At 37.3% G+C, this 20,638-nt stretch overlaps 4 long non-coding RNA genes across 4 annotated transcripts; all 4 read right to left on the bottom strand.

The window, feature by feature from the left end:
* Window positions 1–2,280: 2,280 nt before the first annotated feature.
* On the bottom strand, window positions 2,281–5,458 carry LOC149258496 (uncharacterized). The gene is made up of 9 exons (XR_016246079.1): window positions 5,071–5,458; window positions 4,642–4,969; window positions 4,419–4,500; window positions 4,001–4,080; window positions 3,591–3,668; window positions 3,440–3,500; window positions 2,938–3,337; window positions 2,510–2,833; window positions 2,281–2,368 (listed from the first exon to the last, which is right to left on the bottom strand). It is a non-coding gene; the product is annotated as an uncharacterized LOC149258496 (long non-coding RNA).
* A 4,736-nt stretch (window positions 5,459–10,194) lies between these two features.
* Window positions 10,195–11,592, bottom strand: LOC149258497 (uncharacterized). Its single transcript, XR_016246080.1, has 4 exons — window positions 11,510–11,592; window positions 11,343–11,419; window positions 10,421–11,240; window positions 10,195–10,279 (listed from the first exon to the last, which is right to left on the bottom strand). It is a non-coding gene; the product is annotated as an uncharacterized LOC149258497 (long non-coding RNA).
* A 3,361-nt stretch (window positions 11,593–14,953) lies between these two features.
* LOC149258498 (uncharacterized) lies at window positions 14,954–16,040 on the bottom strand. Its single transcript, XR_016246082.1, has 3 exons — window positions 15,598–16,040; window positions 15,375–15,456; window positions 14,954–15,036 (listed from the first exon to the last, which is right to left on the bottom strand). It is a non-coding gene; the product is annotated as an uncharacterized LOC149258498 (long non-coding RNA).
* Window positions 16,041–16,148: 108 nt separating this feature from the next.
* On the bottom strand, window positions 16,149–20,496 carry LOC149258499 (uncharacterized). Its single transcript, XR_016246083.1, has 3 exons — window positions 20,415–20,496; window positions 16,316–16,393; window positions 16,149–16,225 (listed from the first exon to the last, which is right to left on the bottom strand). It is a non-coding gene; the product is annotated as an uncharacterized LOC149258499 (long non-coding RNA).
* Between the last annotated feature and the right edge of the window lie 142 nt (window positions 20,497–20,638).

Raw genomic sequence — 20,638 nt, forward strand, 5'->3', positions numbered from 1 at the left:
TTCATATCAAAGTTCTAGTAAAAATATTGAATCTCACACCCTTGAACACCATCATACTACTTCGAATACATGACAAAATGATAAATCATTTTGCAACTAACAAATATTTCAGTGTATTAAATGACAATAGTATTGTGTGGGAGAAAAGTATGCCGCACCCATCCTCTGTGCCATGTTTGTAGAATGTCTAGTGCATCTTTACCACTTGCCCTTTGTAGACCATATAATTGTAGTTGTTCACTGCATAAAAAAGAATCAATATAGTTGACTATCACAGCATATATACGACATATAATAATTTGAATATCAGACAAATGGAGCCACAAATTAGTGAAAGATACTTTTAAGTGAAGTGCATTGCATGTATATATGTTGACTCACCTTCATTTATGAGCAATAACCTCAATATTCTCTGTCTTCTTCGTTCATTTCCATTTCCGCACCCAACAAACGAAACCAAGACAAAACTACAAGAAACATTAAAGAAACAAAAACAACAAAACAAAGCAAGAGTACAAAACACCCAACAAATGAAATGAAGACCAAACTACGAAAAACGGGAAAAAAAAATCAAAACAAAGGGAAAGTAGTACAACACAGCATGGCCATGCTCAAACTCAAAAAAACAAAACATGCAGACAAGAACAAAGAAAATTTTGCAAACATCCCCTCTGCACATCATCTCTCCTGCAATGTGTTGTCCTCTGCTGAAAGAGGAGAATTGTGTTGAATAAGGTTAAAATACACACACATTTAATAATGTTAAACATATTTCAAAACCAATAATTATTCATATTAGGAAACACACCTCCCCTATAGTTTGTTTTATAATGATGGACACTCTCTTGTATTCCACTTGCTCGTGCTCAGAACCAACCATCTACAAAAGATACACAATAAGCTATTAGAATCGTAATATAAGTTAAACTAAAGAAAACATAATAATTTATCATAACAAGAAACAAGACTTTCCTTGGGATTGTTATATAAAAGGGGGAGTCCATTTTGTATTTCATGTATTCATGCTCATTGGAACATGGCATCTGCAATAGATACACACTAAAATATTAGATTTCTAATAAAAATAAAAGTAGAGAGTTTTAAGGCATGAACTTCAACAAAAACAAATCAAGTAGACAACAACAAACAAAAAATTGCAAACTTCCCTTTTGCACATTATCTCTATTGTAGTGTCCTCTCCTCCGCTGAAAGGGAAAAAATTGGTGTGACTAAGGTTAAAATAAAGACACAGATAGTAATGGCAAGCATAAGTCAAAACAAATAATTATTCATAATTGCAAACATACCTCGTCTAGAGTTTGCATTTTGTTTTGTATTCCACTACTCATGCTCACCAAAACAAGCCATCTACAACAGATACATAATAAGATATTAGAATCATTATACAACTTAACCAGGATAGTTGAATGCAACAATCAATTATAATGCGAAACATACCAAATTTTGAGCTTTTTTATATAAAGGGGGATAATTCATTTTGTATTTTACGTATTTCTGCTCACTGGAATCAACCATCTGCAGTATATAGGAAATAAAATATTAGAATTCTAATAAAAGTTAACTAGCTTTCGTATGATTCCGATAACTATGCTACTAGCAAAATGATTGATTAGTCGAAGGCTCTATATGCTTGCTTGCTTGACCTTACCATCCTCCTCTCTAAGGCATGTTGTGTAGTGTTGTGCATGTGATGTGGACCAAATTAGCATATAAATTTAAACATATCATTTTATGTATATGTCAAAACATTATTTAAGTGGTACTACCTGAGAACCATGACAAAGGGAGAAAACGTCGAAATAACAAATAATAATAACAATATTTTGCTGGAAAACAACATGACTCACCCATCCTTTGCGTTGCATCTACTTTTCCTAGGATATCTTCTCCACTCGACCCTCTCAAACACTATGATTGTCGTCACTCACTGCAGAAAGTAATATTATATACGAGATCACGAATAAACCATGGGAGCTTAAAAGATAAATATACAAAGCGATGAATTAACCATACACATACCTACCCTCCCTTGGCTACTATTATAGCAACAAAAATCATAAAAAATAATCCCTGAACATTTAAACTCCAATGTGACGTTTCCATTTCTTTCATATCAAAGTTCTAGTAAAAATATTGAATCTCACACCCTTGAACACCATCATACTACTTCGAATACATGACAAAATGATAAATCATTTTGCAACTAACAAATATTTCAGTGTATTAAATGACAATAGTATTGTGTAGCAGAAAAGTATGCCGCACCCATCCTCTGTGCCATGTTTGTAGAATGTCTAGTGCATCTTTACCACTTGCCCTTTGTAGACCATACAATTGTAGTTGTTCACTGCATAAAACAGAATCAATATAGTTGACTATCACAACATATATAAGACATATAATAATTTGAATATCAGACAAACGGAGCCACAAATTAGTGAAAGATACTTTTAAGTGAAGTGCATTGCATGTATATATGTTGACTCACCTTCATTTATGAGCAATAACCTCAATATTCTATGTCTTCTTCGTTCATTTCCATTTCCGCACCCAACAAACGAAACCAAGACAAAACTACAAGAAACATTAAAGAAACAAAAACAACAAAACAAAGCAAGAGTACAACACACCCAACAAATGAAATGAAGACCAAACTACGAAAAACGAGAAAAAAAAAATCAAAACAAAGGGAAAGTAGTACAACACAGCATGGCCATGCTCAAACTCAAAAAAACAAAACATGCAGACAAGAACAAAGAAAATTTTGCAAACATCCCCTCTGCACATCATCTCTCCTGCAATGTGTTGTCCTCTGCTGAAAGGGGAGAAGTGTGTTGAATAAGGTTAAAATACACACACATTTAATAGTGTTAAACATATTTCAAAACCAATAATTATTCATATTAGGAAACACACCTCCCCTATAGTTTGTTTTATAATGATGTACACTCTCTTGTATTCCACTTGCTCGTGCTCATCAGAACCAACCATCTACAAAAGATACACAAAAAGGTATTAGAATCGTAATATAAGTTAAACTAAAGAGAACATAATAATTTATCATAACAAGAAACAAGCCTTCCTTTGAGATTGTTATATAAAAGGGGGAGTCCATTTTGTATTTCATGTATTCATGCTCATTGGAACATGGCATCTGCAATAGATACACAGTAAAATATTAGATTTCTAATAAAAATAAAAGTAGAGAGTTTTAAGGCATGAACTTCAACAAAAACAAATCAAGTAGACAACAACAAACAAAAAATTGCAAACTTCCCTTTTGCACATTATCTCTATTGTAGTGTCCTCTCCTCCGCTGAAAGGGAAAAAAGTGGTGTGACTAAGTTTAAAATAAAGACACAGATAGTAATGGCAAGCATAAGTCAAAACAAATAATTATTCATAATTGCAAACATACCTCGTCTAGAGTTTGCATTTTGTTTTGTATTCCACTACTCATGCTCACCAAAACAAGCCATCTACAACAGATACATAATAAGATATTAGAATCATTATGCAACTTAACCAGGATAGTTGAATGCAACAATCAATTATAATGCGAAACATACCAGATTTTGAGCTTTTTTATATAAAGGGGGATAATTCATTTTGTATTTTACGTATTTCTGCTCACTGGAGTCAACCATCTGCAGTATATAGAAAATAAAATATTAGAATTCTAATAAAAGTTAACTAGCTTTTGTATGATTCTGATAACTATGCTACTAGCAAAATGATTGATTAGTCGAAGGCTCAATATGCTTGCTTGCTTGACCTTACCATCCTCCTCTCTAAGGCATGTTGTGTAGTGTTGTGCATGTGATGTGGACCAAATTAGCATATAAATTTAAACATATCATTTTATGTATATGTCAAAACATTATTTAAGTGGTACTACCTGAGAACCATGACAAAAGGAGAAAACGTCGAAATAACAAATAATAATAACAATATTTTGCTGGAAAACAACATGACTCACCCATCCTTTGCGTTGCATCTACTTTTCCTAAGATATCTTCTCCACTCGACCCTCTCAAACACTACGATTGTCGTCACTCACTGCAAAAAGTAATATTATATACGAGATCACGAATAAACCATGGGAGCTTAAAAGATAAATATACAAAGCGATGAATTAACCATACACATACCTACCCTCCCTTGGCTACTATTATAACAACAAAAATCATAAAAAATAATCCCTGAACATTTAAACTCCAACGTGACGTTTCCATTTCTTTCATATCAAAGTTCTAGTAAAAATATTGAATCTCACACCCTTGAACACCATCATACTACTTCGAATACATGACAAAATGATAAATCATTTTGCAACTAACAAATATTTCAGTGTATTAAATGACAATAGTATTGTGTAGGAGAAAAGTATGCCGCACCCATCCTCTGTGCCATGTTTGTAGAATGTCTAGTGCATCTTTACCACTTGCCCTTTGTAGACCATACAATTGTAGTTGTTCACTGCATAAAAAAGAATCAATATAGTTGACTATCACAGCATATATAAGACATATAATAATTTGAATATCAGACAAATGGAGCCACAAATTAGTGAAAGATACTTTTAAGTGAAGTGCATTGCATGTATATATGTTGACTCACCTTCATTTATGAGCAATAACCTCAATATTCTCTGTCTTCTTCGTTCATTTCCATTTCCGCACCCAACAAACAAAACCAAGACAAAACTACAAGAAACATTAAAGAAACAAAAACAACAAAACAAAGCAAGAGTACAACACACCCAACAAATGAAATGAAGACCAAACTACGAAAAACGAGAAAAAAAAAAATCAAAACAAAGGGAAAGTAGTACAACACAGCATGGCCATGCTCAAACTCAAAAAAACAAAACATGCAGACAAGAACAAAGAAAATTTTGCAAGCATCCCCTCTGCACATCATCTCTCCTGCAATGTGTTGTCCTCTGCTGAAAGAGGAGAAGGGTGTTGAATAAGGTTAAAATACACACACATTTAATAATGCTAAACATATTTCAAAACCAATAATTATTCATATTAGGAAACACACCTCCCCTATAGTTTGTTTTATAATGATGGACACTCTCTTGTATTCCACTTGCTCGTGCTCATCAGAACCAACCATCTACAAAAGATACACAATAAGCTATTAGAATCGTAATATAAGTTAAACTAAAGAGAACATAATAATTTATCATAATAAGAAACAAGCCTTTCTTTGAGATTGTTATATAAAAGGGGGAGTCCATTTTGTATTTCATGTATTCATGCTCATTGGAACATGGCATCTGCAATAGATACACACTAAAATATTAGATTTCTAATAAAGATAAAAGTAGAGAGTTTTAAGGCATGAACTTCAACAAAAACAAATCAAGTAGACAACAACAAATAAAAAATTGCAAACTTCCCTTTTGCACATTATCTCTATTGTAGTGTCCTCTCCTCCGCTGAAAGGGAAAAAAGTGGTGTGACTAAGGTTAAAATAAAGATACAGATAGTAATGGCAAGCATAAGTCAAAACAAATAATTATTCATAATTGCAAACATACCTCGTCTAGAGTATGCATTTGGTTTTGTATTCCACTACTCATGCTCACCAAAACAAGCCATCTACAACAGATACATAATAAGATATTAGAATCATTATACAACTTAACCAGGATAGTTGAATGCAACAATCAATTATAATGCGAAACATACCAGATTTTGAGCTTTTTTATATAAAGGGGGATAATTCATTTTGTATTTTACGTATTTCTACTCACGGGAATCAACCATCTGCAGTATATAGAAAATAAAATATTAGAATTCTAATAAAAGTTAAAATAGAGAGTTGAAGGCATGAACTTGTGAACCAACTTAACTCCAGTACATTTATATTCCATGTTATATCTCAAAGTATATATTTTTTCTAAACTAGACGTAATTCTAGTAGGAGTAATGATATCAATGTTATCGCAAGATAAATAATCCTTTTTGCAAGAGGGATCAAAGGATATTTAAACATATTGAATATGTTGAGATTGGTAACTTGGGAGCTACTCCGAACCCAAGGCTATGAGGTTGTGAAGGAATTGGCACCACAAAGTCACTTGTGGGCTAAGAACCCAAGCATGTGGGCTTTGCACCCGAGCTTGTGGGTGTGAAACTGTGTATGGATTGGGACACTTGGCACTTGGAGATTGTAGGGCATTCTAAAAGGAACAAGGGGACGCTTGTAGCACCAAGAGAGGCCTTGTGGATTGGGAGAAAATAATTTTTATTTGATTATGTGGGTGAACTTGTCTTAAGTTTCGAGTCGGCCTTGAATTGAGGAGACAATTTCGGAAGGTTAGACATCACCCTAAGGAATGATATTAATAGGAGTGAGGAGGAGCCTCATTCCTGACCCAATCAAGACACTTATTCCTCATGTGAAGACTGAAATAGGAGGACAAGTCTGCAACCAAGAAGGAGAAAGGATCAATTCTCGTTAGGGTTGGCTTTGGGACCTTTTTGGGTTTGTAGTTATGCAAGTAAAGGCAACGGGTAGAAGGAGACTAGGCCGAGACTATTGGGGAACAAATCTGAGCATGAAAACAAAATCAATCTCTCTCTAACCGGCTGAGATTTCTGAAATATTATAGGTGGAGGATATTCTGATATTGGAGGGTCGAGTAGCCTACTTGGCAGCCAAGGATTGCATTCACCTACAGTAGGTGAGAAGAAATCAGAGGTTGTTGGATTGGTATGTAGGTAGGTTGGATCTTCCTCAAGTTTCCCTAGTTATGGTTGAGTTCTTCAAGAAAATTCTCGCACAGATCCAAGGATTTTGGATTGCAAAAGTGGACGTCTACAAGTAGGAAAAGTGCAGGATTAGTGTCCTAGTTTAGGACAGTACTTGGACCATCCAAATATATAGTTTTGAGAGGGCTTTAGTGGCTTGCTCCTCGCCCTAAATAAAGTCACTTGAGAAGGAATTTGAGGACTGTTAGAAAGGAAAAAGTAGGGATGCTTAGGAAAAGGAGGTCAAGGGAGCAGTTGACTAGGCCAAGTATGTTTTCGAAGAAGGACTTTTGACAGTGATGGACTAATGATCGGGCAGATTGAAGTTGTGTTTAGTCACCTAAAGGAGGAGTATCATTGATAGAGGCAAATTGGTGTTGTTGGTGAAGCTGGGAGTTCTCGTGGATTGTTGGTGAACCTAGTGAACAACAGTTTCTTGTAGGGCAGATTACTGATCATGGAATTCCTATGACTTGCCATAGATCATTGGGACAAATTTAGGATTGCCTTAGCATGGGCGAGATTGGTATGATTGAGATCCTTCATGTTATGAACAACATGTTGGCGGGCTAGTTTCTTGTTTGGGTAGTGATGTGGCATATCCAAGATTGGAGGGATGTGCATGTGTTGTCTTTGACCCAAGAGGATGAGTGCTTGCAGGAGTAAGTTACAGTGATGATGGCCCGTGTTCAATCGCAGATCAGACTGACCTTGTACGACACCAAATCAGTGACAAGTTGATCCAATGGAGATCTTGCAGACTCAGAGGGAGTCTAACTTCATAGGGAGCAACTTTATCTAAGTGTCGAGACCTTTAGATTCAAATGAGATGATGCATAGGCACTACTGAGATAGCATGGTTCATTCAACAGAGTATGTTGCAGTAGCAAACAACAGATGGGCTAGTTTCGCCAGTGATGATGATGGAGACTTCCAAGTGTTGGATGTACCTCCCTCGCTAAGAGGGAGTGTTGAAATTGGTAGCTTGGGTGGTGCTCCAAACCCTAGTCTATAGGGTTGTGGAGGAATTGGCCCCACAAAATCACTTGTGGGCTAAGAACCCTAGGGTGTGGGCTTTGCACCCAAGCTTGTGTGTGTGAAATCATGTATGGATTTGGACACTTGGCACTTGGAGATTATAGGGCACCTTTAACTAAACAAGGGGCCGCTTGTAGCACCAATAGAGACCTTGGGGGAAAATAATTTTAGTTGATTATGTGAATAATTTGTCTTAAGTTCCAAGTCGGCCTTGACTTGAGGAGACCATTTGAGAATGTCAGCCGTCACCCTAAGGAATGATATAAATAGGACAGAGGAGGAGCCTCATTCCTCACCCAATCAAGTCACTTCTCATGTGAATAATGAAATAGGAGGCTGAGTTTGCAACCAAGAAGAAAAAACGATCAAGTCTGGTTTGGGTTGGTTTTGGGATTGTTTTGGGTTGTTGTTATGCAAGTAAAGCTAGCGAGTAGAAGGAGACTATGCCGCGACTTTTTAGGACAAAATGTGAGCATGAAAACAGAAGCAATCTTTCTCTAAATAGGCCGAGATTTCTAAAGTATCGCAAGTGGACAAAATTATGATTATTGGAGAGCCAAGTAGCCTACTTAGTAGCCATGGATAGGTTGCATTCATCTACAGTAGGAGAGAAGAAATCAGAGGTTGTTGGAGTGGTTTAAAGGTGGGTTGGATCTACTTCAGGTTGCCCTAGTAAGGGATGAGTTCTTCAAAAAACATCTCGCTCAAATCCAAATATTTTGGAGAGCAGAAGTGGATGTCTTTAACGAGGAAAAGTGCAGGATTGGTGTCCTAGTTTAGGACAGTATTTGGAGCAGCCAAAAGAACAGTTTTGGGAGCGATGTAGTGGCTTGCTCCAAGCCCTAACTACAATAACTTGAGAAGGAATTTCAAGATTTTTAGAAGCGCATAAGAAGGGATGGTTAGGAATGATCTTTGAAGGACAAAAGAAGGAGGTCAACGGCGCAGTTTAACTAGCCAAGGTTTGTTGTTGAAGGACTTTTGACAGTGATAGGTGTCAGCCATCCATTCCCTAAGTTTGCCTCATTGAAGCAACACAGGTAGGCTATAGAGGGAAAAAGTCCCTAAGAGTTGTGTTCTTGAAGAACTAAGGAGCAGCTAGTGGGCAAGAAGTCCCAAAGCAGCTGAGTAGCAACAGTGGGCAGTCTAGAGTTGTTAAAAAATGAAGTTTTGTACAACTCAACATCAGAGCCTATGTCTTGGTTGTTGATGGACTAACGATCAACTAGATGGCAAATTGGAACTGTGCTCAATGACAAAAAGGAGCAAGATCATTGATAGAGGCAGATTGGTGTTGCTACAAATCGGGAGGCAATGGACCGGGCATATGTGTTCAAGATACGACCAATGGAGCTGTGAAGTGCACTAGATTAGCTAGTAAGTGAGTGTATCTTTTTTAGGGTAGTTTGGTGGTCAAAGTTGTTCACATCAAACCCTAGTTTGTATTCCTTGTATTAGTGATTGTATGAGAGTGATGATCCCTAGTACGGGAGCCCTAGATAGTTGTATTATAGTTTGTTAATATAATGAAGTTGGGTTATTGAAAAAATTGTAAAATGTTGTCTATATTTGTGCACTAATTGATTTACTATTGTTTATATTTCGCTATGCAAAGTAGTTTTTTGCGGTATTTGAATTGGCAGTGTCAGTAATTCTACGACCCTAACCTAGATTCCAGTATCGTGGAAAAACAACAGAACACCCAAAATCCTATTGTTGTCTACTAGCACAATGGTTGATTGGTCAAAGGCTCAATATGCTTGCTTGCTCGACCTAACCATCCTCCTCTCTAGGGCACATTGTGTGGGGATGTGCATATAAATTTAAACATACCAGTCTATGTATATGTCAAACCACTATTTAAGTGGTACTACCCAAGAACCATGCTAGAAGGAGAAAATTTCGAAAAAACAAATAATAATAACAATATTTTATTGGAAAACAACATGACTCACCCATCCCCTATATTGCATCTACATTTCCTAAGATATCTTCTCCACTCGACCCTCCCAGAAATCACAGTTGTAGTCACACGCTGCACAAAGTAATATTATATATGAGATCACAAATAAACCATGGGAGCTTAAAGGATAAAAATACAAAGTGATGAATTAACCATACACATACCCACCCTCCCTTGGCTAATATTATAACAACAACAATCATGAAAAATAATCCATGAACATAAGAATCCCAATGTAACATTTCCATTTCTTTCATATCAAAGTTCTAGGAAAAAAATTATATCTCACACCCATGAACAAGATCATACTACCTCGAAACCATGACAAAATGATAAATCATTGTGCAACTAACAAATATTTCAATGTATTAAAGGACAATACTATTGTGTAGGAGAAAAGTATGCCTCACACATCCTCTGTGCCATGTTTGTAGAATGTAGTGCATCTTCACCACTTGACCTTTGTAGACCATACAATTGCAGTTGTTCGCTACATAAAAAAGAATCAATATAGTTGACTATGAGAGCATAGATAAAACATATAACAATTTGAATAGAAAACAAATGGAGCCACAAATTAGTGAAATATACTTTTAAGTGAAGTGCATTGCATGTCGATATGTTGACTCACCTTTATTTATGGACAATAACCTGAATTATCTCTGTTTGCTTCCTTCATTTCCATTTCCACACCCAACAAACGAAAAAAAGACAAAACTACAAGAAACATTAAAGAAACAAAAAAACAAAACAAAGCAAGATTACAACACCCCAACAAACTAACCCAAGAATGAACTACAAAAAACAAAACAAAAAAATTGCAAAACAAAGGAAAAGGAGTGCAACACAGCATGGCCATGCTCAAACTCGACAAAACAAAACATGTAGACAAGAACAAAGAAAAAATTGCAAACATCCCCTCCGCACATTATCTCTCCTGCAATGTGTTGTCCTCCGCTGAAAGGGAAACAAGTGGGTTGAATAAGGTTAAAATACACACGCAACTAGTAATGTTAAACATATTTCAAAACCAATAATAATTCATGATACAAAACACATCTCCCCTAGAGTTTGTGTTATAATGATGGACACTCCTTTGTATTCCACTTGCTCTTGCTTATTAGAGCCAACCATCTACACAATAAGATATTAGAATCATTATATAAGTTAAACTAAAATGTACGCAATAATTAATCATAATTAGAAACACACCTTTATTTGAGATTGTTATATAAAAGGGGAGAGTCCATTTTGTATTTCATGTATTAATGCTCATTGGAACATGTCATCGCCAATAGATACACAATAAAATATTAGATTTCTAATAAAAGTCAACCTAGAGTGTTTGAAGGCATGAACTTCAACAAAAATGAATCATGTAGACAACAATAAACAAAAAAATGCAAACTTGCCATTTGCACATTATCTCTATTGTAGTGTCCTCTCCTCCGCTGAAAGCGAAAAAAGTGGTGTGAATAAGGTTAAACTAAAGACACAAATAGTAATGTCAAGCATAATTCAAAACAAATAATTATTCATAAATGCAAACATACCTCGTCTAGAGTTTGCTATATAAAGATAGGCATTCCATTTTGTATTCCACTTACTCATGCTCACCAGAACAAGCCATCTACAACAGATACATAATAAGATATTAGAATCAATATACAAGTTAAACTGGAGACTTGAATACAAAAATCAATCATTATGTGAAACACACCTGATTTTGAGCTTTTTTATATAAACGGGGCTAATCCATTTTGTATTTTACATATTTCTATTCACTAGTATCAACCATCTGCAGTAGATAGAAAATAAAATATTAGAATTCTAATAAAAGTTAAAATAGAGAGTTGAAGGCATGAACTTGTAAACCAACTTACTTCCACTCCATTTATATTCCATGCTATATCTCGAAGTATATAATTTTTTTAAACTAGACATAATTATAATAAGAATAATGCAATCAATGTTATCGCAAGATAAATAAACCTTTTTGTAAGAGAGATCCAATCAACTTTAAACATATTGAACATGTTGAGATTGGTACCTTGGGAGATACTCCAAACCCTAGGCTACAGGGCTGTGGAGGAACTGGCACCACAAAGTCACTTGTGTGCTAAGAACCCAGGCGTGTGGGTTTTGCACCCAAGCTTGTAGATGCGAAACCATGTATGGGCACATGGAGATTGAAGGGCACCCTTAAAGGAACAAGGGGATGCTTGTAGCACCAAGAGAGGCCTTGAGGCCTTGTGGATTGAGAGAAAAGGATTTTTACTTGACTATGTGGGTCAACATGTCTTAAGCTTCAAGTCGGCCTTGAATTGAGGAGAGAATTTGAGAAGGTTAGACGCCACCCTAAGGAATGATATAAATAGGACTGAGGAGGAGCCTCATCCCTCACCCAATCACGACACGTATTCCTCATGTGAAGACTAAAATAGGAGGATGAGTCCACAACCAAGAAGGAGAAAGGATCAAGTCTGGTTAGGGGTGGTTTTGGGACTATTTTCAGTTGTGGTTATGCAAGTAAAGACAACGAGTAGAAGGAGACTAGGTCGAGACTTTTGAGGACGAAATCGGAGAATGAAAACAAAAGCAAGCTCTCTCTAATCGGACGATATTTCTGAAGTATTGCAGGTGGATGAAATTATGACTATTGGAACCAATTGTTTTTGTAGTGGTTTGTAGGTAGGTTGGATCTGCTTCAAGTTGCCCCAGATAGGGCTGAGTTCTTCAAAAAAAGTCTCGCTCAGTTCTAGGGGTTTTTGAGCGCAGAAGTAGATGTCTACAAGGAGAAAAAGTAAAGGATTGGTGTCCTAGTTTAGGATAGTATTTGGACCAGCCAAAATAACAATTTTGGGAGGGTTGTAGTGGCTTGCTCCACGCCATAAGTAAAGTCATTTGAGAAGGAATTTGAGGACTGTTAGATGGGCAAAAGAAGGGAGCTCGGGAAAAGGAGGTCAAGGGAGCAGTTTGACTAGCCCAAGTTTATTGTTGAAGGGATTTTTGTTGAAATATGTAACTAGGTTTGATCCTCATAATGGCATATGTAATCTTGATTTTATGTTTTTAATGAAGAGAGAAAAATAAATTTATTATTCGTTTTTTTGAGGCATGGGTTTCATGCTCAAGGGAAATTTATTTTTAGGTCGAGCACCCATTGAGTGCTTCTGAGTTTGTCATAAAGTCAGTTGAGCCATTGTCATGTATTGAAGACCCATTTGGGCATGTTAAATATCGTAAAGAAAAAATTATCGAGTCAAAATAGAGGCAAAAGTCTCTCCATGACCTCGTCATGGTGCAAAGATCAAGTCGGCCTACATGAAGGGACAAGTCAGACTCATGATAGCAATTCGTACCACTCACAAGCCTACAAATAAGAAGGAATTCGACCTCATTTACACGCTCACTCAAGGAAGTTTAATCTCCTCATAACAGAAGTTGGAATAGGACGAAGAAGAAGAAGATCAAGATCAAAGTTTTTGGGCCTCTCTCTCTCTCTCTCTCTCTCTCTCTCTCTCTCTCTCTCACATTAGGGTTTCTACAGTTTATGGGCTAGATGAAATTATGTAGTTGCATCGAAGTTGTGAAGCTGCAAGGTCGAAGTTGTGAAGCTGCAAAGTCGAAGCTGTGAAGTTACAAGGTCAAAGCTGTGAAGCTATAGGGTCGAAGTTGTGAAGCTGCCAGGTCAAATCTGTGAAGTTGCCTCTAGATCAAACTTGTGAAGTTGTTAGGTCGAATTTGTTGAAGTTGCTAGGTCAAAGTTGCAGAAATTGTTGTTGGCGTCGAAGTTGCTGAAAAATTTGTTGGAAGGTCGAAGTTTGTTGTTGAAGGAGTAGTCAAAGTTTGTTGTTGAAGGACTTTTGACAGTAGTAGGTAGCAGCCATCCATTCCCTAAATTTGCCTCATTGACGCAGCACAGGTATGCTATAAAGGGAAGAAGTCCCTAAGAGTTGTGTTCTTGAAGGACTAAGGAGCAACTAGTAGGTAAGATGTCCCAAAGGAGCTGAGGAGCAACAGTGTGTAGTCTAGAGTTGTTCACAAACGGAGTTGTGTGCAACTCAACAAAAGACCCTATGTCTTGTTTGTTGATGGACTAACGATCAGCTAGAGGGCAGATTGGAGCCATGTTCAGTGACAAAAAGGAGAAGGATCATTGATAGAGGCAGATTGGGGGTGCTACAGATCGGGAGCCAATGGACCGGGCATATGTGTTCAAGATATGGCCAATAGAGCTATGAAGTGCACTAGATTAGCTAGCACGTCAATATATCAGATATGAAACCCTAGTTTGTATTCCTTGTATCAGTGATTGTATGAGAGAGATGATCCCTAGTACGGGAGCCCTAGACAGTTGTATTACAGTTTGTTAATATAACGAAGTTGGGTTATTGAAGAAATTGTAAAAAGTTGTCTATATTTGTGCACTAATTGATTTACTGTTGTTTATATTTCACCATGCATAGTAGTTTGTTGTGGTATTTGGATTGGTAGTGTCAGTAATTCTATGACCCTAACCTAGATTCCAGTACTGTCGTAAAACAACATAACACCCAAAATCCTAATGTTGTCTACTAGCGAGTACTAGCAAGTGTTATAAGCACTAAACTGGACCGACAGGTTCAAACCTGTTCGACCGTTTTAAATTGGTTCAAACTGGTGACTAGAGGCCATGTGGAGTTTGTTTGTTGATATTGGTTTAGAGATGGATTGCACTCGGCGTTATTTTGGTTATGTGCAGCCTTACATGTTATATAAATGAAAACTTTTGCTTATTTGTGTATGAATGGTTTGTATTCATATGGATGCACATGAACATATATGTTTTTCTATAAAATTCGAATATTTTATGTGGTTTGCGTTGATTGGTATTTTGGTCTGGTTTTCGTACGGTTCCGATAAATATGCTACTAGCAAAATGATTGATTGGTCGAAGGCTCAATATGCTTGCCTTCTTGACCTTACCATCCTCCTCTCTAGGGCACATTGTGTGGTGTTGTGCGTGTGATGTGGACCAAATTAGCATATAAATTTAAACATACCATTTTATGTATATGTCAAACCATTATTTAAGTGGTACAACCTGAGAACCATGCTAAAAGGAGAAAACGTTGAAATAACAAATAATAGTAATAATATTTTATTGGAAAACAACATGACTCACCCATCCTCTGCGCTGCATCTACATTTCCTAAGATATCTTCTCCACTCGACCCTCTCAGACACTACGATTGTAGTCACTCACTGCATAAAGTAATATTATATACGAGATCACGAATAGACCATGGGAGCTTAAAGGATAAATATATTAAGCGATGAATTAACCATACACATACCTACCCTCCCTTGGCTACTATTATAACAACAAAAATCATAAAAAATAATCCCTGAACATTTAAACCCCAACGTGACATTTCCATTTCTTTCATATCAAAGTTCTAGTAAAAATATTGAATCTCACACCCTTGAACACCATCATACTACTTTGAATACATGACAAAAAGATAAATCATTTTGCAACTAACGAATATTTCAGTGTATTAAAGGACAATAGTATTGTGTAGGAGAAAAGTATGCCTCACCCATCCTCTGTGCCATGTTTGTAGAATGTCTAGTGCATCTTTACCACTTGACCTTTGTAGACCATACAATTGTAGTTGTTCACTACATAAAAAAGAATCAATATAGTTGACTATCACAACATAGATAAAACATATAATAATTTGAATATCAAACAAATGGAGCCACAAATTAGCGAAAGATACTTTTAAGTGAAGTGCATTGCATGTATATATGTTGACTCACCTTCATTTATCAGCAATAACCTCAATTTTCTCTGTCTGCTTCGTTCATTTCCATTTCCGCACCCAACAAACGAAACCAAGACAAAACTACAAGAAACATTAAAGAAACAAAAACAACAAAACAAAGCAAGAGTACAACACACCCAACAAATGAAACGAAGACCAAACTACAAAAAAGAAGAAAAAAAAATTCAAAACAAAGGGAAAGTAGTACAACACAGCATGGCCATGCTCAAACTCAAAAAAACAAAACATGCAGACAAGAACAAAGAAAATTTTGCAAACATCCCCTCTGCACATCATCTCGCCTGCAATGTGTTGTCCTCTGCTGAAAGGGGAAAAGTAGAGAGTTTTAAGGCATGAACTTCAACAAAAACAAATCAAACAACAAACAAAAAATTGCAAACTTCCCCTTTGCACATGATCTCTATTGTAGTGTCCTCTCCTCCGCTGAAAGGGAAAAAAGTGTTGTGACTAAGGCTAAAATAAAGACACAGATAGTAATGGCAAGCATAATTCAAAACAAATATTTATTCATAATTGCAAACATACCTCGTCTAGAGTTTGCTATATAAAGATAGACATTTCGTTTTGTATTCCACTTACTCATGCTCACCAGAACAAGCCAGCTACAACAGATACATAATAAGATATTAGAATCATTATACAACTTAAACAAGAGAGTTGAATGCAACAATCAATTATAATGCGAAACATACCAGATTTTGAGCTTTTTTATATAAAGGGGAATAATTCATTTTGTATTTTACGTATTTCTGCTCACTGGAATCAACCATCTGCATATATAGAAAATAAAATATTAGAATTGTAATAAAAGTTAAAATAGAGAGCTGAAGGCATGAACTTGTGAACCAACTTAATTCTGGTACATTTATATTCCATGTTACATCTCAAAGTGTATAATTTTTCTAAACTAGACGTAATTCTAGTAGGAATAATGATATCAATGTTATCGCAAGATAAATAATCCTTTTTGTAAGAGGGATCAAGGGATATTTAAACATATTGAATATGTTGAGATTGGTAACTTGGGAGCTACCAAACCCTAGGCTATGAGGTTGTGAAGGAATTGGCACCACAAAGTCACTTGTGGGCTAAGAACCCAAGCGTGTGGGCTTTGCACCCGAGCTTGTGGGTGTGAAACTGTGTATGGATTTGGACACTTGGTACTTGGAGATTGTAGGGCATTCTTAAAGGAACAAAGGGACGCTTGTAGCACCAAGAGAGGCCTTGTGGATTGGGAGAAATAAGTTTTATTTGATTATGTGGGTGAACTTGTCTTAAGTTTCAAGTCGGCCTTGAATTGCGGAGACAATTTCAGAAGGTTAGACATCACCCTAAGGAATGATATAAATAGGAGTGAGGAGGAGCCTCATTCCTCACCCAATCAAGACACTTATTCCTCATGTGAAGACTGAAATAGGAGGACGAGTCTGCAACCAAGAAGGAGAAAGGATCAAGTCTCGTTATGGTTGGCTTTGGGACTTTTTTGGGTTTGTGGTTATGCAAGTAAAGCTAATGGGTAGAAGGATACTAGGCCGAGACTATTGGGGAACAAATCTGAGCATGAAAACAAAAGCAATCTGTCTCTTACCCGCCGAGATTTCTGAAATATTATAGGTGGACGAAATTATGATATTGGAGGGTCGAGTAGCCTACTTGGCAGCTAAGGATTGCATTCACCTACAGTAGGTGAGAAGAAATCAAAGGTTGTTGGATTGCAAAAGTAGACGTCTGCAACAAGGAAAAGTGCAGGATTGGTGTCCTAATTTAGGACGGTATTTGGAGCAACCAAAAAAACAATTTTGGGAGGGCCTTAGTGGCTTGCTCCACGCCCTAAATAAAGTCACTTGAGAAGGAATTTGAGGACTGTTAGAAAGGAAAAAGAAGGGATGCTTAGGAAAAGGAGGTCAAGGGAGCATTGACTAGCCCAAGTTTGTTTTCGAAGAAGGACTTTTGACAGTGATGGACTAATGATCAACTGAAGGGCAAATTGGAGCTGTCTTTAGTCACCTAGAGGAGGAGTATCATTGATAGAGGAAGATTAGTGTTGTTGGTGAAGCTGGGAGTTCTCGTGGATTGTTGGTGAACCTAGTGAACAACAGTTTGTTGTAACGCAGATTACTGATCATGGAATTCCTATGACTTTCCATAGATCATTGGAACAAATTTACGATTGCCTTAGCATGGGCGAGATGGGCGAGATTGGTATGATTGAGATTCCTTCATGTTATGAACAACATGTTGGCGGGCTAGTTTTTTCTTTGGGCAATGATGTGGCATATCCAAGATTGGAGGGATGCGCACGTGTTGTGTTTGACCTAGGAGGATGAGTGCTTGCAGGACTAAGTTACTGTGATGATGGCCCGTGTTCGATCGCAGCTCAGACTAACCTCGTACGACATGAGATCAGTAATAGGTTGATCTAATGGAGATCCTACAAACTCAGAGGAAGTCTAGCTTCAAAGGGAGCAACCCTATCGAAGTGTCGAGACCTTTAGATTCAAATGAGATGATGCATAGGCACTACTGAGATAGCATGGTTCATTCTACAGAGTATGTCGCAGTGGCAGACACCAAATGGGCTAGTTTCGCCAGTGATGATGATGGAGACTTCCAAGTGTTGGATGTACCTCCCTCGCTAAGAGGGAGTGTTGAGATTGATAGCTTGGTTGGTACTCGAGACCCTAGTCTATAGGGTAGTGTAGGAATTGGCCACTGGAGACTTCCAAGTGTTGGATGTACCTCCCTCGCTAAGAGGGAGTGTTGAGATTGATAGCTTGGTTGGTACTCGAGACCCTAGTCTATAGGGTTGTGTAGGAATTGGCCCCACAAAATCACTTGTGGGCTAAGAACCCAAGGGTGTGGGCTCTGCACCCAAGCTTGTGGGTGTGAAATCGTGTATGGATTTGGACACTTGGCACTCGGAGATTGTAGGGCACCTTTAACTAAACAAGGGGCCGCTTGTAGCACCAAGAGAGACCTTGTGGGTTGGGAGAAAATAATTTTTATTTGATTATGTGAATAATTTGTCTTAAGTTTCAAACCGGCCTTGACTTGAGGAGACCATTTGAGAATGTCAACGTCACCCTAAGGAATGATATAAATAGGACTGAGGAGGAGCCTCATTCCTCACCCAATCAAGTCACTTATTTCTCATGTGAATAATGAAATAGGAGGCTGAGTTTGCAACCAAGACGGAGAAAGGATCAAGTCTGGTTAGGGTTGGTTTTGGAATTGTTTTGGGTTGTGGTTATGCAGGTAAAGGTAGCGAGTAGAAGGACACTATGCTACGACTTTTTAGGACAAAATGTGAGCATGAAAACAGAAGCAATCTCTCTCTAAATAGGCCGAGATTTTGAGGTATTGCAGGTGGACAAAATTATGATTCTTGGAGAGCCAAGTAGCCTACTTAGTAGCCATGGATAGGCTGCATTCATCTACAGTAGTAAAGAAGAAATCAGAGGTTGTTGGAGTGGTTTAAAGGTGGGTTGGATCTACTTCAGGTTGCCCTAATAAGGGATGAGTTCTTCAGAAAACATCTCGCTCAAATCCAAAGATTTTGGAGAGCAGAAGTGGATGTCTTTAACGAGGAAAAGTGCAGGATTGGTGTCCTAGTTTAGGACAGTATTTGGAGCAGCCAAAAGAACAGTTTTGGGAGGGACGTACTGGCTTGCTCCAAGCCCTAAGTACAATCACTTGAGAAGGAATTTGAGGATTTTTAGAAGTGCATAAGAAGGAATGCCTAGGACTAATCTTTGAAGGACAAAAGAAGGAGTTCAAGGGCGCAATTTGACTAGCCAGGGTTTGTTGTTGAAAGAATTTCGACAGTGATAGGTGTCAGCCATCCATTCCCTAAGTTTGCCTCATTGAAGCAGCACGGGTAGGCTATAGAGGGAAAAAGTCCCTAAGAGTTGTGTTCTTGAAGGACTAAGGAGCAGCTAGTGGGCAAGAAGTCCCAAAGCAGCTGAGGAGCAACAGTGAGCAGTCTAGAGTTGTTCAAAAATGAAGTTTTGTAGAACTCAACAGCAGAGCCTATGTCTTGGTTGTTCATGGACTAATGATCAGCTAGAAGGAAAATTGGAACCGTGTTCATTGACAAAAAGGAGCAAGATCATTGATAGAGGCAGATTGGTGTTGCTACAAATCAAGAGGCAATGGACCGAGCATATGTGTTCAAGATATGACCAATAGAGTTGTGAAGCGCACTAGATTACCTACTAAGTCAATGTATCTTTTTCAGGGTAGTTTGGTGATCAAAGTTGTTGACGTCAAACCCTAGTTTGTATTCCATATATCATTGATTGTATGAGAGTGATGATCCCTAGTACGAGAGCCCTAGACAATTGTATTATAGTTTGTTAATATAATGAAGTTGGCTTATTGAAAAAATTGTAAAAAGTTGTCTATATTTGTGCATTAATTGATTTCCTATTGTTTATATTTTGCTATGCAAAGTAGTTTTTGCAGTATTTGAATTCATAGTGTCAGTAATTCTATAACCCTAACCTAGATTCCAGTACCATGGAAAAACAACAGAACACCCAAAATCCTATTGTTGTCTACTAGCACAATGGTTGATTGGTGAAAGGCTCAATATGCTTGTTCTCTCGACCTAACCATCCTCCTCTCTAGGGCACATTGTGTGGGGATGTGCATATAAATTTAAACATACCAGTCTATGTATATGTCAAACCACTATTTAAGTGGTACTATCCAAGAACCATGCTAGAAGGCGAAAATTTCGAAATAACAAATAATAATAACATTATTTTATTGGAAAAAAACATGACTCACCCATCCCCTATGCTGCATCTACATTTCCTAAGATATCTTCTCCACTCGACCCTCCCAAACATTACAGCTGTAGTCACTCACTGCACACAGTAATATTATAGATGAGATCACAAATAAACCTTGGGAGCTTAAAGGATAAATATACAAAGTGATGAATTAACCATACACATACCCACCCTCCCTTGGCTAATATTATAACAACAACAATCATGAAAAATAATCCA

The sequence above is a fragment of the Pinus tabuliformis genome, chromosome 6, assembly GCF_031772625.1.
Source record: "Pinus tabuliformis cultivar Carrire ecotype Pingquan chromosome 6, CPIR1, whole genome shotgun sequence".
Lineage (NCBI taxonomy): Eukaryota > Viridiplantae > Streptophyta > Pinopsida > Pinales > Pinaceae > Pinus > Pinus tabuliformis.